The 24,678-nt window shown below is 34.0% G+C and overlaps 2 pseudogenes; both read left to right on the top strand.

The window, feature by feature from the left end:
* Positions 1-409: 409 nt before the first annotated feature.
* LOC110116469 lies at positions 410-1,089 on the top strand (annotated as a pseudogene).
* Positions 1,090-1,624: 535 nt separating this feature from the next.
* Positions 1,625-3,394, top strand: LOC114578372 (annotated as a pseudogene).
* The last annotated feature ends 21,284 nt before the right edge of the window (positions 3,395-24,678 follow it).

The following is a 24,678-nucleotide window of genomic DNA, read 5'->3' as shown; positions in this document are numbered from 1 at the left end:
GGTGCTTAGGGCTGCAAGCGAACCAAACGTTCGACGAGCTACTCGTTGTTCAGTTCGATTAAAGCTCGTTTGTGATCGTTTAAATAACTAAACAAACAAACTTGAACAATATTTTAAATACTCAATTCTTAAATAAACAAACTTGAAAACTAATGTGTTCGGCTCATTTATGTTCGCGAACAACATCATTTGAAGTTCGTGAACAAGCTCGACATTAAGAATTTGTCAATCTCGAGCTTGTTGGATTCGTCACATCGTGCCGCTCGATTGAACTATAAGCATATGTTGCTTTTCCTAAACAAATATTATTCATTTCCTGAATAAGAGTAGCATCTTTGTAATTAATTTTTTAATTTCTACTTGAGCTTTTGGAGTTAACTAAAATAATGGTAAGATATTTCGGGCGAACAGAAGAACTCTGCCGGAGGATCAGTAAGTATCTGCCCCGCTGCTTCTACCCGCGATGGAAAAACCAGAAGCAAAAGAAGCCTTGAAGGAGGTGAAGAGTAGAGCAATGGCGGGGAACGATCAGGACGAGTTCTATCTCCGTTACTACGTGGGTCACAAGGGCAAGTTCGGGCACGAGTTCCGCCCCGATGGCAAACTTCGTTACGCTAACAACTCCAACTACAAGAACGACACCATGATCCGCAAGGAGGTCTTCCTCACTCCCGCCGTCCTCCGTGAGTACCGCCGCATCATCAGCGAGAGCGAGATAATGAAAGAAGATGATAATAACTGGCCAGAGCCGGATAGGCTAGGGTAGGGAGGCAGGAATTAGAAATTGTGATGAGCAACGAGCACATCTCTTTCACCACATCGAAGATTGGGTCCCTCGTCGATGTCCAGAGCAGCAAAGATCCACAGGGGCTGCGTATCTTCTATTATCTGGTTCAGGACCTGAAGTGTTTTGTGTTTTCCCTCATATCCCTCCACTTCAATATCAAGCCAATTCAATCTTGAGTTTGCCTGGTAGTTCAAAGTTCACCTTGTTCTGTCTTTCTTTGATAACGGTGTAGATCCAAGCTCAAAAATATACATTACTGAAGTTATGAGGTTTGCTGTAGTTTCTTATGATTAAATGTTTGGATGAGCTTTAGCAAACGTTGAGTCGGTAAATGATTTTGTGTTGGTTTGTTCTCTTATACATGCAGTAACAGACGCTGCTACTTTGGTCCAAAAATAATAATAATAATAATAATAATGGTAAGATATTTTGTTTATTTTATTTTAAATTATTTATTTTTTATGATAATTTGTTAAATAGTGTTGATATAAATAAGATAAATTTACTTTGATTTATTTATTTTAATTATAGTCATATAATATGTAACAACTATTACCAATTTACCAATTGAATTATAGGGCTTGTTCTCTTCGACCATTCCGGGCTTTCATGGAATCCTAAGTCCTTGCCGATCAAGGAGTGGGAGGAATAATCTAATGGCTGAAGACACAGTTGCTGGCTCCAACGCAGTCCCCTCTCCCTCCCAGCCGGCGACGCCGGGACCTATTGGGAGCTCAGTGATTCCAATCGTGAACAAGCTGCAGGACATCTTTGCGCAGCTGGGGAGCTCGTCGACAATCGATCTGCCGCAAGTGGCGGTGGTTGGGAGCCAGAGCAATGGAAAGTCGAGCGTATGTGATTCCACTTCGACTTGGCTATGTTGGTGTGGTTAACCGTAGTCAACAGGATATCAATCTAAATCGAAGCATAAAAGATGCATTGGCTAATGAAGAGACGTTCTTTCGACGTCAGCCTGTATATCATGGTCTCTCTCATTGTTGTGGAATTCCTAAATTAGCTAAGAAATTGAATCAGATTTTGGTGCAACATATCAGGGCAGTTCTTCCGAGATTGAAGTCTCGCATAAATTCCCAGTTAGTGGCTGTGGTAAAAGAGCATGCTGCCTATGGGGATGTTGTAGAATCAAAGGCTGGACAGGGTGTGAAACTTTTGAACATTCTTACGAAATACTGTGAAGCTTTTACTTCAATGATTGAGGGAAAAAATGAGGAATTATCAGCAGCTGAGCTTTCTAGTGGGGCACGGATTTATTATATTTTCCAGTCAATTTTTGTGAAGAGTTTAGAGGAAGTTGATCCTTGTGAAGATGTCAGTGATGAGGACATTCGCATGGCTATTCAAAATGCCACTGGTCCGAAAAGTGCTTTGTTTGTACTTGAGGTTCCATTTGAAGTTCTTGTAAGAAGGCAGATTGGTCGTTTACTAGATCCAAGCCTCTAGTGTGCCAAATTCATCTATGATGAATTGATTAAGATGAGCCATCACAGCCTAGCTATTGAGCTTCATCGATATCCTGTTCTGCGGAAGTGCATGGATGAGGTAATTGGAAATATCTTACGAGAAGGACTTCAGCCAGCAGAAACAATGATAAACCACCTAATTGAAATGGAGATGGATTATATAAACACTTCACATCCAAATTTTGTTGGAGGAAGCAAGGCTGTGGAGATTGCACAGCAACAAGTCAAGGCCTCAAGACTAGCAACATCAGTTTCTAGACCCAAGGATAGTTTAGATGGTGATAAGTTACAAGCATCTGAAAAGAGTCAAAAATCTCGTGCCATTCTTGCTAGGGCTGGAGCAAATGGAGTTGTTCATGATCAGGCTCTGGGAGCACGACCTGTTTTAGATTCTGACAGACCGGGCTCAGCTGGAAGTTCAAGTGGAAGTGGACCCAGTTGGGGAATTTCATCCATTTTTGGGGTTAGTGAAAACCGTGCACCAGCAAAAGAGATCTCTTCCAACATGTCTTTAACCGTTCCTTCTCACAATGTGGAAGATTCACTATCCACGATCCAACTAAGAGAACCTCCAGCCATCTTGAAGCCTTCAGAAAGTCAATCAGAACAGGAGGCTTTGGAGATTTCCATCACAAAATTATTGCTGAAATCTTACTATGACATTGTTAGAAAAAAAATTGAAGATACTGTACCAAAGACAATTATGCACTTCCTGGTTAATCATACAAAAAGAGAGCTACACAATGTTTTTATCAGAAAACTTTACAGAGAAAATCTTTTCGATGATATGCTACGAGAGCCTGATGATATAGCTGCCAAAAGGAAAAGGGTTAGGGAAACACTAAGGGTTCTGCAGCAGGCCTACAAGACGCTGGATGAGTTGCCACTTGAGGCTGATAATGTGGAGAAGGGTTATTCTCTGGATTCGGATTCAACTGGCTTGCCCAAAGTCCAGGGTCTACCTTCTTCATTCTACTCGGTATCAAATGATTTCGGTTCACCTTACACTGATTCTCCAAAAAATCAGAGATCAAGGAGATCAACCCACTCCGGCGAACAATTGTCATCTCTGTATCCTAGCTCTGATGCCAATGGACTAGGATCTTATCCTTCAATCGAAGCATAAGACCACCTGAAGCAGAAAATAAGCTGGTTTATTATTTGAGATGACCTTCCATGGCTAATTTCTCATCACACCATCTTATAATTGAAGTCTTAAAGGTTATTCTTTAATGCCATTTTCACCCCATGCATGGCAAGAGGTCCTTGTATACTAGATGCGGTCTTTATTGCTTAAAATTCTATTTCTTGATATATATTTTTTACTCATGGAAGAAGAACATGAGCTGCTAGATGATATGTGCATTTGCTAAAGTTTTAATGTATCAAATGGAATGTTGGTGGCTGTATGCTGCCAAAATCTTACAGTTTAAAGATATCTATATTTTGTTTTAAAAAAAAAACTATTACCAATTGAATATTAATTAATGAATTAAACTGTTAATAATTAATTAAAGCGAAGTTATTATGTTAATATATGGAATTTCAAATTCTATAATATAGAATCACAAAGTTCTAAAATACTAACATTTTCTTAATGTAATAATTAATTAAGATTTATACTTTAACATTTTATTTTTAAAATTTCTCCTAGGGGAATATGTAACTCTAGAATAAAATAAATTCTATCTTTTTCTTATAACCACTACAGGAAAACGGCCCAATACCGGCAGAATATTCTGGCGGATTTTCGGCGGTCTTTATGACGGATTTTCGATGGATAAAGATTAAATTTTTCCTACTGATTTTTTGACAGATTTTACGGTTCGTCCGCGGGAAGGGTGCGGTTCTAGCCAGAGCGTCAGACGCACAGAGGCGTGGCGGCTGTTCGCCCGAGGGACGACAGCGGCGGGAAGTTCACTCGCGCGGGTTCTCCCCCGCAGGATGCTTGCCTGCGGGTTGGCGGGAAGGAATTGTTTTAAAACATTTTATTTATTCCAGCAGGTTTTTTTCGCCCCGGAAAAAAAATTCCGACAGATTTCTTATGACGGAATAAATTTTTGACACTCGATTTATCGGCGAACAAAATTTCATCTGAAATCCATCAGAAACTTTTAAAATCCATCGGAAACTATCAAATATTTCGCCGAAAAATCTGCCAAAAATGAGAGATTTTCCTATAGTGAAGATAGAGAAAAAATATTTGGGAATGTAGACTATTTTTTAAAATCTTTTTTTTTGCATTCAAATATCTTTGTAGAATTTCATGTTTACCTTTCAAGATGATATAGTATTCTCGCTATTGTATTAATATCAGAAATCATAATTTTTTAAAACTCCATTTTAGTTTTTAAATATTATTCTAGAATAACATGTTTGCCTTTCGAGATAATATGTTATTATTTTTGTTATATTCGACTACGAAAATGAATTTTTTTAAATCATATTTTAATTCTTTGAATACATTATAGAATGTCATGTCCATCTCTTGAGATAATAAGCTTTTCTCAATGGGGTATTCGATCACAAGAATAAAAGTACTCCGAATCTGTGTGGAAAATTTATTCTCTCATAAACTTGTATTCTTTCTTCTTTGAAAATATTCGATATTTTCTTCAACAGGCATTAAAATAGGTTTAACTCATTCAACTTGTCATTATAAATCTCATGTATTTCATTTTGTGATTTTTTTTTTGTCAATTTCTTGTGGAGTAATTCAAGTAAAGTATTATCCTTACCTATTAAACTTGTGAACTTGTGTGATCTCTTTATCTTAATCTCTTGGGATAACAATGCATGTAGCCAACTTCTTTATCATTGTTATCCTCTCTTATGACATCCAAAATATTCTTACTACATTGTAAATTAATTATGATATTTTCAATATTAGTAAAGATCAATCTGCTACTTTAAATAGTTTTATCTCTAAATTCTCTTTCTAGTAGTTGGGAGATTGTCCTTTCACAAGTTATATTTGTTGTTGATCATTTTATTCAATAACAAGCTTCTAGAAATGATCAAGCAGCTAAATATTGCTCTCATACCTAAGCAACTACATTCCAACTACTTATATGATTACAAGCCATGCTACTCTATAATACTTTATGTAAAGTTATCTCTTAGATTTTAGCAAGCCATATCAATGAGGTTCTTTTATTGCTTATTCCTCCCCCTTCGATTATCTTTATCAAGAACATGCCAATTTACATAAATTGCATTTTTCATATAGATATTTTAAAGAGCATCGATACCTCAACATGTATGAGAATGAACCTTCATAAGGCCTTCGATAAAATGAATAAATATGTTAATCTCAATAAGATGAGTGCTAAGGGCATCCTTTATTAAGTTTATCAATTTTATTAATGCTTGTATTTATGATGTCTTTTTATCTCTTTAATCATACGTACAATGTAATATTTTGATTAATGCATTCTTTGACTAGTATGAAGAGTTAAATTTTATAAACATATTCTCCTAATTATTTAAAAGGCTTACACTAATTTCAAGTTTTAGTTTAAATACTCTATTTCTAATATACAAAAGTGACATTAATTGTCTATCTATTTCAAATACTAAAGAATTATAATAATTTATTAATTATTCTAATTTTCAATAAATTTTAATCAAAGTTAATTATAATATAAAATTATATATCTAAAATCAAAAGTTTTAATTTCAAATAATAAAGCATTAGAATAATTTATTAATTATTCTAATTTTCAATAAATTTTAATCAAAGTTAATTATAATATAAAATTATATATCTAAAATCAAAAGTTTTAATTTTAATTATAAGTTACATGATTTTTAATCAATTTTTGTTTCTAAAGTGGATTAACATCATGCTTTTATAACTATTTTTATATAACTCTCCCTTAATTTATTAGTTGGGAGTTTTGGCTATCAACAAAAAATTTTTTGGGTTCCAACTTTGCTTATGTGGTGTGTGTTTGACTTAATTAGCCTAGATGTCAACTATCTGTAGTTTGAAAGAAAAGTTAACCTCATATTACAAACAAGAAAATCATGCAATCATGAGAGAATATAAAATACAAATTAGATTTTTTTTAGTTAAAACACATTGTGGGGACTACGCGTTAATATCCAAAAATCAGTTACAAAGTCTTTAGAAAGATCCTTCAGCTCGCTACTGCTCATGAGAGCTACAAGCAAAAAAGAAATAAAAAAACCTAAGAGCCGGTGGTTCCTTTTCCGACGATTACAAAAACAACATAAATAAAGACTCGGGCGGAGAGTAGACAGCACCCAAAAAAGGAAGAGCAGATTAATCCCGTTCAGCACATTCTTCCTGTAAAAATACTGATGAAAATTGAAATTGCAATGCGAAAAACAAACCAATAGTACCTTACGGTCATTGAAGCTCCCTAATTGAAATTTTAAGATTTCCATGCAAGAAATTCTCCAAAAAGAAATATTAGATAGATAGATAGTAGTAAACACAGTAAAATGACCCGATAATATCCCTGTTGGAACAACTATTACTATGAACATGAAAAAAACCCAGCATACCCTGTAGAACCCAATAAATATATCGAATACTCCGGCCATCCAGACAAGTTACCTAAATAACCTCCTCCCTCATAAACACCATATCATAGAAACTCTTCCTCATAAGCCAACCATTCATACACAGAACGTAAGCGGAAATATTATCATTAATCCAGATAACCTCAGTAATACCAGCATGACTATTATAAAGTAAAAGCAAAAATAAACTACTGCCCAGGTAATAACTATGGACCTCATCCAATAACCAAAAAAGATTCAGCCCCCTAATAAGGCAACTAGCTTTATTAACATAGGCCCGATAGCAGTAAGGGAAACTCCAAATTGAATGACTCACTAACAAATAAATGTAAACAAGACACTTCCGTTGTAAAGAGAGACTCTCGAACATAGGAAGTTTAGAATTGTAAGAAGACATATCAGTAGCCAAAAACACCCCAGCAAAGGCAGAGTAAAAGGGACAAACGACAAGCAACTAATAGCAAAAACAAACCAGCTCACATGAGCTAACCACAGTAACCAAAGACTCACAAAATAAAAGATCAAACATGTCGAATGTAAGGAAGTCCCATTTTGTCCAGCGTAATCATGCCTTTAAGAGGAGAAGGTAGATTATTATGAGGCAAATCCTGGTAGAAATCAGTCTTAGAACCAAAATTAGCCAACCAATCCGCACAGGTGTTACCTTCACGATAAATATGGGAAATATTAAAGTTAAGACTGTAAAGATACATCTTAATTTTCCTGATAATGTAAAAATCCTGTGGATAAGCCGCAGTATTATCAGATATAGCATGAATAGCAAGTTTGGAATCAACTTCAATATTCACATGATGAATACCCAATCTCAAGCAGATATCTAAACCGTGAGATAACCCCAACAGTTCAGCAGTTAAAACAGAGACCAAAGTGAGAGGGCCAGCAAAAAGCGCAATATGATCACCCAAAGAGTTGCGGATAATGCCACCCATGCCAGCAGAATTAATACCAACCGATCCATCAATATTCAGCTTAACATAAGGAAGACTAGGTTTCAGCCATTTCACAATACTATCCAACTTTGTCACAGTAGTAGTATTGTTGTTAATACCAAAATAACTAGCCAGCCGATTACAATTTCTATAATTTTTTTACGAAAGAAGATTAACATCAATCAACTGAAGGACTTTATTCCTAACATTGGTGATGATCTAATTAGCAAAAAATTTAATTTCATTGTGTTTAGAATCATTTCTCTCTTTCCAAATATACCAAATAATCAGAATAGGAATTAAGTAGTAAATATGCCCTTTACCTTTAGAAAACCAAATTTCAAGGATCTCTGGAAACATACAGTGATCATTGATCATATCCAAACCAACCAGGTTAAAATAATGGTACCAAACTCTACGAGCAATAACACTACTAATAAAAACATGTTGAATACTTTCAATATTGAAGCAGCATTGACATTTAGAAGCAAAATTAAAACCTTTCTTCCATAAAATGTTATCCACAGGAAAAAACCCCTTTAAGACATCTCCAAGTGAGTAAAGAATAGGATAAAGGAATTGTATTATGCCAAAGAGAACCAAAGATGTGAAAAACATCACATTTAAATCTAATATCTTCCCACACCTTTTAAAGCTGAAATTACCAAAAGCAGATAACTTAAACATGATTTTATCTTTAGACTGGACGTGTAAATGAATTTGAACAATTTTCTCAAAAATATTATGAGGGGCCACCTCCCGAAGTTTAGATCTATTCCATTCTCCATTAAAAAAGAATTCATTGACTCTAGTATTAGCAATGGTATGAGTACTGAGGTAATTATCAATCGATGAAGTTCCCATCCAATTATCTTGCCAAAAAGAGACATCTCCATTCCCAATTCCCCATTGAATAAAATGTACAGCTTCCCATTTGATTTTGCAAAGTCTTTTCCAAACAGAAGAATCATAGTTTTTGTGGTGGCACACAAGAGGATTAAAATCCTTACAATATTTAACCTTCATGAATTGAGCCCATTAACTATTGTTAGATCTAAATCCAAACCAAAGTTTATGAGAAAAAGAATGCACGGTATCAGAAATGGACTTACAACCAAGAGATCCTTCTTTAACAACCCATCAGACCTTTTTCCATTTTGCCCAATTAATACAAGATTTATTGTTGGTAGCACCCTAAAAAAACTTGTTTATCATTTTTTCCATTCTCATACAAACAGTAGATGGAGGTTATAAAGTATGAAAAAGAAATATAGGAATAGAACTAGGAACACTTTTTATCAAAATTAATCTACCACCAAACGAAAGGAAATTAGACGACCAATTAAGAAATTTTCTTTGAAATATGGAAAAAATATTTTCAAAAAGAAGAGTCATTTTCCTACCTTAAAAAGAGGAGTACTAAGATATTTAATAAGAAGTAAAGAAGGGATGAAACCACACACTCTTTTGATCCTTCCTAGCGTGCTGTTATTCACTGACTTGCCAGTAATAAAGTTACTCTTGTACCTATTAATGGATAAACCACTAACATTCTGGAAAATAGCTAAGACTTGAGCTATAATTTTTACATTTTTAATAGAAGCATTAGAAAATATAATAAAATCATCAGCAAAACTAAGGTGACTAATAAGAAATCCACCAGCAATGCGAAAATTAAGACTGGGATACATTATGTAAAGTTTCTCAAGCCCTCTTGAAAGATACTCCATAGCAATGATAAAAAGAGAAGGAGATAGCAGGTCCCCTTATCTAAGACCATGCTTAGAATTGAAAAAAACCATGATTACTACCATTGATGATAAAAGAGAAATAACAATTTTCAATATTTTTCTTAATGAGCATCATAAAATTTTGATTAAAACCAAACATGGAGAGGATATTGTAAAGGAAATCCTAATTTAAATTATCATAAGTCTTTGTAATATCAAGTTTAAAAAGAATGTTACCTCCAGTACCTTTAGCATTGATATCATGAACCATCTCTTGAGCTAATAAAATGTTATCAAAAATACTCCTACCTTTAACAAAACTAGTTTGATTAGAAGAAATAATTCTAGGCAGAATTAAAGATACTTTAGAGGCAATGATTTTAGCCACAAGCTTGTTAAAGAAAGTGCAAAGACTAATAGGTCTAAAATCATTCCAAAAAGTAGTATTGTCTTTTTTAGGGATAAACACAATATTAGTGGACGAAAAAGATTTAGGGTAAGGATTGCCTTTAAAAAAGTCCTGCACAGCTTCAACCACATCATTTTTAATAATATCTCAAGTTTTAACAAAAAATTTAGTAGTAAAATCATCCGGCCCTGCCACCGAATCCCCATTCATGTCATGAATAGTGTTCCAAATCTCTTCTTCCCTAGGAAGTTGAGTAAGCAAAAGATTGTCATTATTATTCACAAGCTTAGGAATCACATTAGAGTTATGAATAGGACTAGTAATGTTATTAATATTGAAAGTATCTTTAAAAAACTCAACACCAAAGAGAACAATAGAATCATCCGTATCATAAACACAACCCTGGTTATCTACCAACCTATTAATATGACTTCTAATTCTATTTTTATTAGCTAAGGCATGAAAAAAATCAGTATTTCTATCGCCTTCCAAAAGGATAGAAGAAGAAGCCTTTTATTTTCAAAAGATTTCTTCCTGATTTTGCAAATTGAAGAGATGAAGCTTGGCATTATCAAGATTAGAAAGAATTACATCAAAGGGCTGCTCTTGAAACAAATTGTTTAACACCAAGACTTTCTCTTCCGCTTCCTTAATATTATCAAAAATATTTTTGAAAACATGCTTATTCCACCATCTAAGAAGTTGTTTAAGTCTGCTCAACTTAGTCCAAAGTCTAGTCATACCATGAACATTGTTATCGGGAAAAACATTAGCATGCCAATTAGCAGACACCACACTAAGAAAATCAGAGTGATTAATCCTCATATTTTGAAATGTAAAAGCCAAAGAGAACTTCATTTTGTTATCAGAAATATTCATAAGAAGAGGCGTATGATCAGATAAGGTTCTACTCAAGTGCTGAACTTGAGTCATTTGAAATTTGCTAATCCAATCATTATTGAACAAGATTCTATCAAGCCTTTGCCACATCTTCGCTCGACTCCAAGTAAAGCTACTACCAGAAAAGCCAATGTCAATTAAATTGTAATTAGATATCATTTGATTAAAATCATCCATAGCATTCACATTAGGAGGATTACCCCTTCTCCTTTCACTAGCATGAGAAATAATATTAAAATCACCTCCTACACACCAAGGACCAATAGAGTTGTGAGCAAAATTCGATAGACAATCCCAAAGAGGGGTTCAACCCAATCTAGTAGAAGCCGCATACACAAAGGATGCATTAAAATTAAAGTTATTATAAGAAATTTGGACATGAACAAGTTGTTAAAAATTAGAAATAACATTAACATTCAGGTGATTTTTCCACAAAATTCAAATTTTGTTAGAACAATTTGCAAAACTTCTATTAAAACCCAAATTAGAAGCAGTTGAAACAATTTTGTCAGAAGAGATAAAAGGTTCAAGCAAAATCAAAAAATGTATATTGTGCACATGACTTAAATTCCTAACACGGGTTTTTGAATCTGACCCCCCAATCCCTCTCGCCTTCCAAATAAAGGCTTTAATCATTAGAACTTTTGGTATTAGCTTGAGCCCTAGTGGAACATGGTGTCTCCGGTATAAGTGCTTTGCCATTTTTCTTTTTTTCTTTTTTTCTTTTTTATCTTGGGAGAACCATCCTCCTCATTCATTTTAGAAACATTATGAAAGCAAGTAGAAGAAGAAACATTCATTTGAGATTCCAAAATTCCCTTATTAGCGTTAAGTTCCTCTGAAACCATCTGGTTATTACCGAGTATAATTTCCCCTTCTTCGCATTCCTCCATATCCTCATTTCCCTTATCATAATTTTCAAGATTAAGCAAGAAATTTGGAGAAACGTCATTATGAAGCATAGAGTCAACAGAAATAAAAATATTAGGAATGATTTCACTATCTTCAAATCTTTTCTCATTAACCAACTCTTTCTCGGGAGAATTGTTAAGGGATTTATCTAATAACAACAAATTTTCAGGAGCAATTATAGAAACATTTCCAACCTTCTCAACATTGGAAAGGTTCTCCTCCTATAATACAGGATTAAAAGGAGCCAATTTCTCAGTTTAATCGTTAACAGCTGCCGCAATTTTCGGCTTTCCAGTGGAGTTGTTGGAAACCTTCTTGAGCTCCGGGTGTAATTTAAAACATTCTGAAATCGCATGCCCGTGAGATTTACAGTGATTACAAAAATAAGAAACCTTCAAATTCAACTTTTGTAAATAACCAAAAGCTTTAGAACCCACCCACACTTCCTTAACATGCTTCTTTGTAATGTCAACCTCAACTAAAACCCGGGCAACAGAAGGTCGGTTTCTTGAAGCAGTAGCCTGGTCTGTTTGTAATGGTTGTCCAAAAATTGAACCAAGGGCATGCAACACTTTAGAATTGAAAAATTGAAGTCTTAAATTCGGAAAAGAGATCCAAATGGGTATAATCGGTGATTCTTCTTTAACATAAAAAAGGCGTCCATTTCAAAATATGCATCTGACAATTAAGTATGAAATAAGATCTTCGGGCAAAAACACGACTATAATCCAGATCATTGGAGAGTTGTATCGCAACATGTTTAGAATCTAAGAGACTAACCGAATAAAAACCCGAAAGCTTCATATTACCGAAAAAAGAATGAATCACATCAAGGTTTGGCCTACGGATGCCAAACCTACCAACCAAGGTAAAATGAAGGGGGAAGCAAGTTTTAAAACATCATCGTCAGAAATAAAAATAGCTGGCACACCATTAAAACTAGATTGAGTAGGGGAAGGTAAGGTATCACCTATAGATCCAGATAGAACATCTTTAAACGAATGGGATTTAGTAGGAGAAGGAACCTCCGAATCAGGATTGAAAAAACCCTTGTTAGAATCTTAAGCCTAGGAGGCGACGTATCCCCAAGGCATTGCCGAAGATGTCCCCGCCATCGTAAAAGGGCCCAAAGGGCCGAAAGAGAATCACAAACACCAACAGCAAAGAAAAAGCAAACGATCTCACACAAAAACCCCTTCGATAGAACATGAAAATGAACGGAGAAGGAAACCCTAAAATCGCCCGAGCGGTGCTAGGGCGAGAGCGAGGATGATGAACTTGATGATAAAATACATATTAGATGAGATAGAACATTTTAAATTTAAAATTCGAGCTGAGATAGAACATTTTAAATTTAAAAAAAGAAAACCATGCAATACATATTAGACTAGACATCATGAATCTAAAATTTTAGATTTTCTTTCTACTCGATCATAATCTTTGCAAAATCTTTTTAATCCCACAAATCATACACCAATTGTTTCACTATCTAATTTGAAGCCAACATCTTCACATTCTCCTTTACTAATTATCCAATCTGGCTTTACCTATTTCATAACAAACCACATTATCTCTAAACCTCGACTTCTTCCAATTCATAAGCTATCTCCAGCCAAAATTCTTTCATGTCTTTTAATTACATAATGATTATTCCAATACTATTCATAACTTCATGCTAATTATCATGAATAGGATGATTTGAGAAATAACCTTAGGATTAAATACATAATCATAATGATTATATCTTAACTATTAATTAAGAAAAACTTTGATAATTAGCTTCACTCAATCTTTAATATTTTGATTTATTGTAACATATTTTTATTTTTGTTGTCAAAAATCTATTATAGTTTAGGGTTTTTCTATTCAAAGTTTCTGATATTGAAGGAAGGTTAAAAATTAAAATCTAATAATTTAAAAAAAATTCAAAATGCTAAAAGCCACTTCCACCACTAATCAGTTGATTTCACCTATTTTGCGCGCGCCTCTTCTCAGCAGTGGAAGCAGTCAGTGCTGTTTTCTGAGCCAGCTTGAAAAGTGGCCAATTCATTTATAAATAGTCAGCCCAGCATTTTTTCTTATGGTTTTATCTGCTGCAGTTAAGAAATCATCTTCAGATAAATATTTTCTTAAAATTATTTTTTATTTTTTTAAACGATTTGCTTTAATATTTTAAAAGCTATGCATTTTCTTCCGGCTTTAATATGCATATTTTAGCTTTCAATATTATGTACTTTCTTGTATTTTTTTAAAATATAATTCTATTTATTTGATGCATTGAGATTTGTTACAAATATTAATAAGGTATATTACAATGATGGTAAAAGCAAATTCACAAAAGAGAGAAAATTAATATGAATGTTAAGAGTATAATAAGGAAAGCTTAAGAAATTTTATATAATACTTTTTTTATTTTCTTAGTTCTAAAATATAAAAATTATATTAAAATTAGTTGATAACATGCATGGAAGATATAAATAAATATAGAACCTTAAACTAATTTTGTGTAAACTATCCAGAAATAAGAAATGTAGTTTAAAAAAGCTAAATCGAGAGATTAAACGTAACTTATTGAATTAGTAATCTTACTAAATTTTTACATTAAACACAATAAGATTGTAAGAACATTTTATGGAAAATGCGTATTTAAACTATAAGTGAACATTCATCTAACTGTGTTAGTGAAATGGACTTCTGTGGCTATAAAATACCGTAACGTCCTATAGACGGAGAACATCTGGTCTTGGAAATTCTTCCTTCTGCAACCAATAATAGTAAGAAATTCTCAGTCGTTTCTCTCCAAAACAAATAAAAACATATTATCGAAATTTATTCCAATTTTTTCTTCTTCCATAAATCAAATGATAGTTGTTGAAATCATTTCTCTTCTTTTCCTAAATATCAAAGTCATCAGCTATTTAGAGTTTTCTCCTTTCTTGAGATAGGGAAGAAAAATAACAAGATAAGTGAAGTTGGTTTTATCTTTAAGTATTTTTTATCATTCTAATCTTCTAGAAATTATATGTAAATAAAGAATGACTCTGCTAGAATTCTTTTTAGGCTCACCAAATTTCGTAGTAATAATGATTTCCATCTAATTGAAAGAAATGGTACCCATTATTATTTTAGTTTCATTTTTATTCGTATGCTATTCTATGTACACATACAAAATCTGAGATGTATGCTCCTATTAATGATTCATATTATATACTATGCAATCCAAAGCTTTATGTAAATTTTAGGGAAACATGTACACAATTTGTTTGCGTAGGTGCTATATATTGGTTTTTCTCTTTGTGATTGATTAACAAGCTTTAGAGAAAATCACCAGATCCCCTTTTATATTAATATATATTTTTAGTAGAAGGTCTCAAGTCTTGCATGAGAAAAATGAAGGGAGTCGATAACCAACGTAAAATTTGTCGAATATTAATAATCCTTTAAGAAATATTTGTTGTTGTAGTAGTAGAAGCCCATAGACCCAAATCTGTAGCCCGAGAATGTTAAATACATTTGTCACATGGTCGATCCTCCTTTCACTTTACAACACTATTGACCTCTTCCCGACATCTATTGGTGTCGTCTATTCATAGGAGAACAATTTGAATAGGAAGGTAAATGGTTTTTCAACATTACGTAGATGAAATTTCATAATAAGAGCAATTCACCCTATGGCAGCGCACACTCTATATAAAAGTTGATTTCAGATCTTTCAAATTTGTGTGAAGATTTTGATTGAATTGGAATCTATGTTTCTTATATTTGCCTTTTAGTGATAGATAATTAGAGTTTTGGAGTTATATTTGTAGAATTATATTAATGAGCATTGTTGATTTATGTGTAATTAATATGCTGGTGCTGAATTATTCATAATATGTTGACAATTTCAGCGATTTCAAAATATTATAGTATTTGATGATCTTTGTTGCTTGATATTATATTTTCTTAATAATATAAAAATATCATTCAGATACACCTTTATGCCTTGAAACAACCAAATAAATTTCATGTTCACTCAATTATATTGCTTCTCAAGATCATAAAAATCACATATCTTTTTGTTTTTGAATGAAGGACATTTGATCATACTTTTGAGATGTAGAATTCCTGTTCAAATAGCTGTGTTTGGGTTTCATAGAATTAATACAATATAAGATAGTGAAAGGGTTTTGAGTATTTTATCCTAGATATCTCAAGAAATTACTTCAAGGGCCATTTTGATGAGCTTTTTTTGCTAGCATATTACTATAAGGTGTATTTCTATAATAATAAAAAATTTCTATCTTTTTGAGTTCATGAACATAATCATTTCATAGCTATAGATTTTTTTGTTCTTTTAATTTAATATGTGATTCGTTGTATTATAGTACATTTTTTTAAAATTTCAATTATATTTTACATCTTAAATCTATTGTGAAAATTTTTAAATTCTTAAAATCATAGAAGGTCGGAAATGATAATTTTGTTATAATATTATTGTGCTTCACATATTTGCTCTTATAATATTATTCAATATTTTTTCTTTTGTTTATATGAAACGTTTTCTTTTAGGAAATTTTAGATTGATTGACTATATTACCCTTTTCACCATTATTATTTAATTTTCTTTTAGGATATTTTTAGATTGATTGACTATATTACCCTTTTCACCATTATTATTATTATTATTATTACACTTAAAATTTTCGCCCCTATAAATTTGAGCATGTTGCTCTTCAAGTCTTTATTTGTTTGTTTGTTTGTTTTTTGTTTTTAATTAAGTTAGTCAAACTTATTAATATAAGTAGATTATGTTATTCTGGTTGGTGATAATAATTGTGTTGAATTTAGTTGGGCTTGGATAAGCATTTGTATAGTTGTTATTCTAGCCATGTTGGTGATTTGTTATTGCTCTTTATAGATTAATTCATTAGATATGAAATTATCCTTTATAGAGGATTCATTAATTTTACATTGGAGGCTCATCAATAAAGGTGGTATATATGTTGCGTCCTAGAGTATTCGCGGCGGTAGAGAAATATATAGTTTAATGTCTTAGCATTGTACGAAGATTCAGCACACAAGCAGAGAAGAGAGAGGGTTTAGCGTTCATAAGAGACTCCAAAGTTCTTACATGGAAAACCATGAAAAGGGGGAAAAACCACGAGGCCTAGCCCAGTTTGAATGAATCCACTAGTATTTGTTTTCGATTATAAATGAGGCCCTTCCTTATGAGAAGGCAATCGCTTGATGTCACAAATGTACATCACATAGAGCACATTACATGGTGGGAGTTACATAGTCAGGTTTGTTTGGTCAGCATGACCATAGTCGGCACGAGACAGTGGTCTGAAAGATCGTAGTTGGTAGGAGATCGGGGTCAGAAAGATCGTAGGTAAAGGGCAGTATTCTGGGAGAACTCTTGGCATGAAGTGGTGGCCTGGCGGAGTATAGGGTCTTAAGTAGTGATCCGGCAGAAGTCCACACTTCAGGTGGTGGTCTGGCAGAAGTTCGCCCACCTGCACCAGCACCATTGGGACCAACAGTCCCATCAGAATGAAGTTTTATTTTCTTAGTTCTAAAATATAAAATATATATTACAATTAGTTGATAGCATGCATGCAAGGCATCAATAAATATAGAACCTTAAGCTCATTTTGTGTAAACTATCCAGAAATAAGAAATGTAGTTTAAAAAAGCCAAATCGAGAGATTAAAAAAGCCAAATTTGAGCATGTTGCTCTTCAAGTCTTTATTTAATTATTTTTTAATTAAGTTAGTCAAACAATAATTTAAGTAGATTATGTTATCCTGGTTGGTGATAATAATTGTGTTGAATTTAGTTGGGCTTGGATAAGCATTTGTATAGTTGTTAATCTAGCCATGTTGGTGATCTATTATTGCTCTTTATAGATTAATTCATTGGATATGAAATTATCCTCTATGGAAGATTCATTAATTTTACATTGGAGGCTCATCAATAAAGGTGCTATATATATATATATATATATGAAAATGAATTTTTTAAATCATATTTTAATTCTTTGAATACATTATAGAATGTCGATCAAGGAGTGGGAGGAATAATCTAATGGAAAAATTTTTGAACTAAGCATAATTAACAATTTAATTATAAGACTAAGCATGGTGATTAAAGAATTTAAGAATAGGCAAAGTCGTCCGTTAATCCGGCGACTTAGGTGCAATCTAGAGGACGACATGGCAGCTGATGTGGCAGTCAGCAGAATTGAGTCTAAGTCGTCCGTTAATCCGACGACTTATATCTTAATTAAATGACCTGCTTTACCTTTCCCGATCCATTTCTCTCTTCTTCGGCATTTTGCACAGGTCGCTGCTCCCGTGCATTGTCGGTTCGTCGCCGGATTTCCTTAGGTAAGGTTTATGTTTTATGCATTTTTTTGTTAAATAAGTTAAATCTATGTTGAGTATTTTATTTTTTGCTTAGAGAAGATGATTTGCTAAGTGTTTATTTAGGTTTTTTTGTAAATCTCTGCATTTAGGCTTTGCATGAAGATTTGTTTGCGATTAGTATAGATTTCTGCATTTAGCCATTCAATGCTTGAAAAATTTGTAGATCTGTGATTTAGGTTTAAATTCATTACAGATTTGTGATTATAGGTTTAAATTTTGTAGATCTGTGACTATTAAGCAATGCTCCTTATATGACTATTAAAAGTCTTAAAATGAGAAAATAAACGCAAGACATATTGGAAGTGTTTAATACTAAATATATAAAGATAGTGAAAATAATAACTATATGAGTAATTTGTCTTAGAATGAGAACGCCAATATCTACCACTTTTAAAATGAAAAACTCGAAGAGTCATAGTCGATGAAAAATTGTAAGAAAAAATTACTTTGAAACAATTTCCGATTTTAAGAAGAATTGTAGTATGAACATAATCGAGTACTTTAACATTCATAAATTGAATGAGTTTTGTATTTTAAAGTTGAGATGTCATGATGAAGATAGTTGCCAAGAGGCCACTTGAGCAAATAAAACCTTAATAGCTAAAATTAAGCAAGAATTCATCTTTGGATTTATCACAATTTTCATCTAGTTGAGTGAAGAAAAGTTGAAATATCCATATAGAAAGGAGGCTTGCAAAGTGTATTTCTAGTATAGATTTCATCATGATGAAGATAGTTGCTAGCATTCAAGAGTTAGCACAATTTTTTGAATTAAGCATGAATTCATCTTTGATTAGTACAGATTTATGTTTTGATTAAATAAGACTTTAATTAAATTTAATAAATTTTTTTATTTTGAATGTTGGGTAATTTAATTTTGATTTTGAAAATAAATTAAAGTAGTGGTAATAATGATTAAATTTTTTTATTAACATATGCATCAATCTAATTATTCATCAAACAAATAATATTTTTGAGGAGGAATGGATGATAAATAATTAATATATGCATGAGATCATAGATTGATTTGGAACCGTGAGCACAAAATATGTGAGTCAAAATAAAATTACTTGCAATGCATGAATTATAGTAGTTTTTCATTATGATATTATTGTGTTAATATTATGATTTTAAGATAATATAAATTAAAATAAATATATATTAAGAATTTATTATTTGTTTTTTTTAGTTGTACGCACGAGGATAATAATGAGTGGACGTGGTGCAACTTTCGTGCTCCTATATGGAGGCGAGTTACAAGTTGATGACAAATTTGCACCAAGTTATTTTGGGGGTAGGAATCGTCCGTTACATGTGCCAAGAAATATAAACTTAGAGCAGCTTAAGTTGAGGATACTTAGAGCACTGAAGTATGATCCTACAAAGTATTCTGTGAACTTAGTCTGTCGAGTGCCTGTGAGAAATGAGTTTATCGCTTCACATGTTGAAGATGGCGAAGTTTGTGAAGTTTTATTATGTCAGGCTGCAACAGAATTTCTCATCATGTATGTCGATGTCGAAGAAAAAAATGTAAGTGAAGATAACATTGAGCCTCCAAATTCAGAAAGATATGAAACTTCAACCCAAGTTGAAAGGGTTCAGGTGGCTAGTACTTCAAGGTTCGAAGCAATAGAAGAAGCCCTTCATTAGTGAGTTTCCTATATCATGTTTAAGAAATAGATATGTACGAATTTATCTTATTGATTAATTAATGATTAATAATAATTTTAATGTAGTGATATTGAGAACCAACAGACGCAGGATCCTCCTTTAGCGCCTGCACAAACAGTCCCTTCATATTATTATGATTATGAGACTATGAGTAGTGGATCTAGTGAGCAGTGCTCTGATGATAAAGGTGCTGATCTATTACCAGTGGTTAACGATGGTGATGCGATTGATAATGAGGAGATTAGAAATATTATCCAAGATTATTGTTCTAGATAAGTCGGTAGTACGGATACAATGGTGGCAAATAACGACTACGCCGAGACTTGTAAGACAATAGAAGAATGGGATAAGGAAGTTGACATTGATGGTGATTACGATGCGGTGATAGTATAGGATGAGTTCTTGATTCAAAATGACTTAATAGAAGGGATGTGCTTCACAAGGAAGACAGATATGCAATTTGCATTACAAGGATGGGCAATTAAAAATAATGTGCAATATATTATCATCGCATCGAATAGGAAGAAATTTACAATTGTTTGTGCAAAGCATGATTGCCCGGTATATCCTTGCTTATGGCGACTTCACTCACCTTAGAGTAAACACTTAGGCGGTATATGGAAAATCTCATCCATAAAGAACCAGCATAGATGTGTGTCTCCAATTCTTGATAGTGGCCACCGTCAATGCAACTCACAGTTTATAAGTTTCTATATTCTACCCACAATTAGGAAGCAGATGGACTTGAAGCCAAGGGAGATAATCGGTCGTATGGAATCGAAGTTCAATATTAAAGTGTCATACATGAAGGCTTGGGATGCCCGGAGGAAGGCAATAAAAGTAGTTTTTGGCAGTTGGGAGGAGTCTTATCGCACTCTTAATTTGTTCATGGATGTTGTTGCCTCTGTAATGCCTGGTACGGTATATCGAATTCAGAGCATACAGACAAATAGGTTCCAAAGACTATTCTGGGCATTTGGTCCTTCTATTACTAGGTGAAAATATTGTCGGCCAGTTCTTTGTCTTGATGGCACATTCCTACTCGGTAAATATATGGGGACATTATTAACTGCGATAGGTATGGATGCTAATAATGGTCTATATCCACTTGCATTTGCTATAGTTGAATCAGGGTGTAACGAATCATGGATTTGGTTTTTAAGACAAGTGAATGAGCTACTCCCTGTAGTTACGAACAGGCATAATCTCTGTATCATATCAGACAGGCATGCTGGTTTGGTTAGAGGTTGTAGGGAAATCTTTCCTAATGTTGCTCATCGGCACTGCCTAAGACATCTACGTGAGAATTTCAAGAATTTTTGTGTCAAAAAATGCACGCAGCAGGAAATACTGATGATAAAGCCTTCTTTAATAGATGTATGGAAGATATGAAGAGGATCAAAGTGGACATCCATCAATGGCTCGTAGACCGAGATGTGAGCCGTTGGTCTTTAATAAATGATGGTGGATTTAGATATGGGGTAATGACAACTAATGCAGCAGAGTCTTTCAATGGAGTTTTAAAGCGAGCAAGAGGATTGCCGATTCAAGCCTTGATTACGGCCATATACTATAACATTATTTCAATGTTTATGAGGAGGTTGGAATTCATTGCAATTGAGGAGCAACAAAATAATAACTTCTTCGCTCCACGTGTTCAGACATCACTAAAAAAAGTTGAGACGGAGGCTAGACGAACGCCATAGCCAATCCGACTTAACTTGAATGAATTTTCAGTTGTTGACATGTCCTCTAGATCATACCGTGTCGACATACTAGACGGGAGGAGGTGCAAGTGCAGTTGTAGAAAACCTTTGCTATATCACTTACCATGTTCACATGTGGTCTGTTGTTTAGCATTGTTAAGACGAACACATTTTGAATATGTTTCTACCTACTACACGACAAACAACTACAAATTAAGTTATTCAGGAGAATTTCACCAGATCCCTAATAAGGATGAATGGGGAGAGCATAACCCCATCTCTGGAATGATGCCAGTTCTCCCCCCAAATTATCGAAGAAGATCTGGTCATCCACGAACAAATCGGTATCACAATACGATGGACGAGGCACAAGCAGGGAGCAGCAGGTTATGCAGAGCTTGTCACTTAGTTGGACATAACAAGGCCACCTGCCCAACTAGATTCAGTCGCAGGAACTAGGATTTATTTGTGACAACTGTTGTATTTTCACATGCATTTAAGTAATTTTTAACGTAACTTTTTGTAAGACATCAAAACATCTTTGAGTGAAGCTTTTATGTTTGTAGTTATCATTTGCGTATATGTAATATTTTCAAATTCGTCTCACTATTCACATTTCGCTATCTTTCTAGCTAGTATTTTTTCATAGATCTAAATTCTATGCTAAATTACTCAGCAAATTCAAAACCTCTACTATGGATAACTACGGAGATGCTTACACCAGAAGCAGGATTGTTTATGGAATTAGCCGTTTACGTGAGAGCTTATCATATCCTACTGATGATATCCTCGAAGCTAAAGTAGCATCAAACGAACTATACAGATGTGTTTTGCATGATTGGGGGGAAGATCAAGATTATGTTTTGTGGCACGAATATCAGGAGGTGAAAAAGATTAAGGCATATCGGCTTGGCTATGAACTTCGAGACGTGGGTTGGGACATTCTGCAATAAAGCATGTGCCACTACCAGATGTTCTATACCGAGACCCATTTGATCATCGCATCACATCAAGGTTTCGTATGGGACAGGCACATGCACAAACTTGTATTCCCCTCAGATGGTTGTGATGGACATTTTGACGTGACTCCTACTTGGACCTAAACGATATGGATTTTTGGAGGCATGTCCGGGCTTATATCTTATTCATATTAGACTGTCACCTCCTCCCGGATACTTCAGGTTCAGAGATACATTTACAATACCTTACTATTATGGAGGATTTGACAGTATTCAGTACATACTCTCTTGGAGGAGCAATTTTAGCCCATTTGTATAGAGAGTTGGGAGAAGCAACCCGGCCTAGTAGGGCCAACATAGATGGATGCATTCATTTGTTACAAATCTGGGCTTGGGAGCATCTGCATGTAGGACGACCACTACTTCGTGTTCCCTATCCAGTGGAACTTCATGGTCTTAGTGTTGGGTTCAGGTATGAGATACTATTTTTTAATCAAATGTTTTTATACTACCTGCAATAAAATCATAACTTCTTTGTTATGTAAATGTAATAGGTGGAATGAGGATCGACTAAGAGAGTTGCCTGTTGGAAATATCATTAGCTATAAAGTTGAGCTCGATGGTTTACTTGATAGTCAGGTATGTTCTTAGAGTTTTGAAAAAATAAATTAGCTTGTTATATCAAACTTATAGAATTTTTTATTATAAATACAGGTAATTTGGCAGTCATATACGCCTGATATTCAAGCTCAGGTGGCACATATTTGTCTATCAGGGGAGGATATTTGGATTGTACGAGTGCCTCTGATCAGTTGGAAGAGGGTTGAGTAGCACTTGCCAGATAGAGTACTACGACAGTTTGGATTATACCCAACTGCTAACATTGAACCAATGGATCCAAGCTTCAAAAGGGTAAATGGTCGTGGCAAACCAGACATGGACTGGATGTTATACCACCATGCACACATTGCCATATGGGAGAGTAGGCGTGGATACATAGTCACAGGGGACCTCCTTGACCAGCATAATAACTACTTCATCCATTAGTACATACAGTGGTACAAGTCATAGGCGACACTATACATGTTGAAGGCACCTGTTGAGCCTCCAACAACGGCATATCCTAGAGCTCCATCTGAGCGTCTTCTGGTACATTTAAATTTAATATGCTCTAAATTTCTTATATAATTTTTTTTAATTTATAACTAATTTCTTCTGTAAATCCAGAGGGATTTTTTCCTTGGTACTGAACAAGCTTTGCAACAACACTTCAATGGTTCAGATGATACACAACAACAGAGGGACATAAACACAGTGGCAGAGCTTTGTCGTGATTTGCGTAGCCAGTTGTATATTCAAGATCAAGGATATTTTGAGGATACAAATGAGCATGATAGACCATTTTCCATGACCCAATACCCTCCTCAGCAATACAGTGGATATGCTGGACCCTCTTCTTATCCTGATTAAGGGCCATCTACGGACCTCTTCAGTAGCCAGGTGCCAGCGGATTTGGAGGCATACCTCACACCGGATTTTATACCGAGCTCCCTTCATAGAGATGACATAGCTGAGGAAGAAGTTGCTGAGGAGGAGCATCACATGCTACGTCAAAGGCCACGACGACCTCCACAACATTACACTCTAGGCACTGATGCATTGCCACAAAGGTCGCGTAGGCGACGCTAGTTCTTCTTTTTATGTATTTCAGTATGCTTATGTTATGGATTATTTAATTTCAGTATGCTTTTGTTATGGATAATTTCAATTAATTTAATCTACTGTGTTCAAAATCACATAGCTTTCAAAATCGCATAGCTTTCTACTCCATAAAGAGTTCATTAATTTTAATTTATTCTACTAGTCTTGCATGCTAATCCTTTGCTTTAATGTTCAAATAAGATGAAATGAAGATTACTACCTTTATAATTATTTATTTTTACTTATATACTAATCTCAATAAATTAAAATTTCAATATAATCTTTGAACTTTCAAAAAACTTTAATAGCAAAGGCTTTAAAAACCATTGGGAGCCTTTGCTGTATCGAATTAGAAATTTTTTTTTATTATTATAGCATAAGTCGCCCATTTAACGGGCGACTTATAAGTCGTCCGTAAGCCGGGCGACTTATTATTATAACCATTTATTTGCCAACTCAGCATAACGGCTAGATTCCTAGTCAGCATAAGTCGCTATTTTAACAGGTGATT

This window comes from Dendrobium catenatum, unplaced genomic scaffold (genome assembly GCF_001605985.2).
Source record: "Dendrobium catenatum unplaced genomic scaffold, ASM160598v2 fragScaff_scaffold_1575, whole genome shotgun sequence".
NCBI classification, from domain to species: Eukaryota; Viridiplantae; Streptophyta; class Magnoliopsida; order Asparagales; family Orchidaceae; genus Dendrobium; species Dendrobium catenatum.
This window is presented reverse-complemented; position numbering and strand designations above follow the sequence as displayed.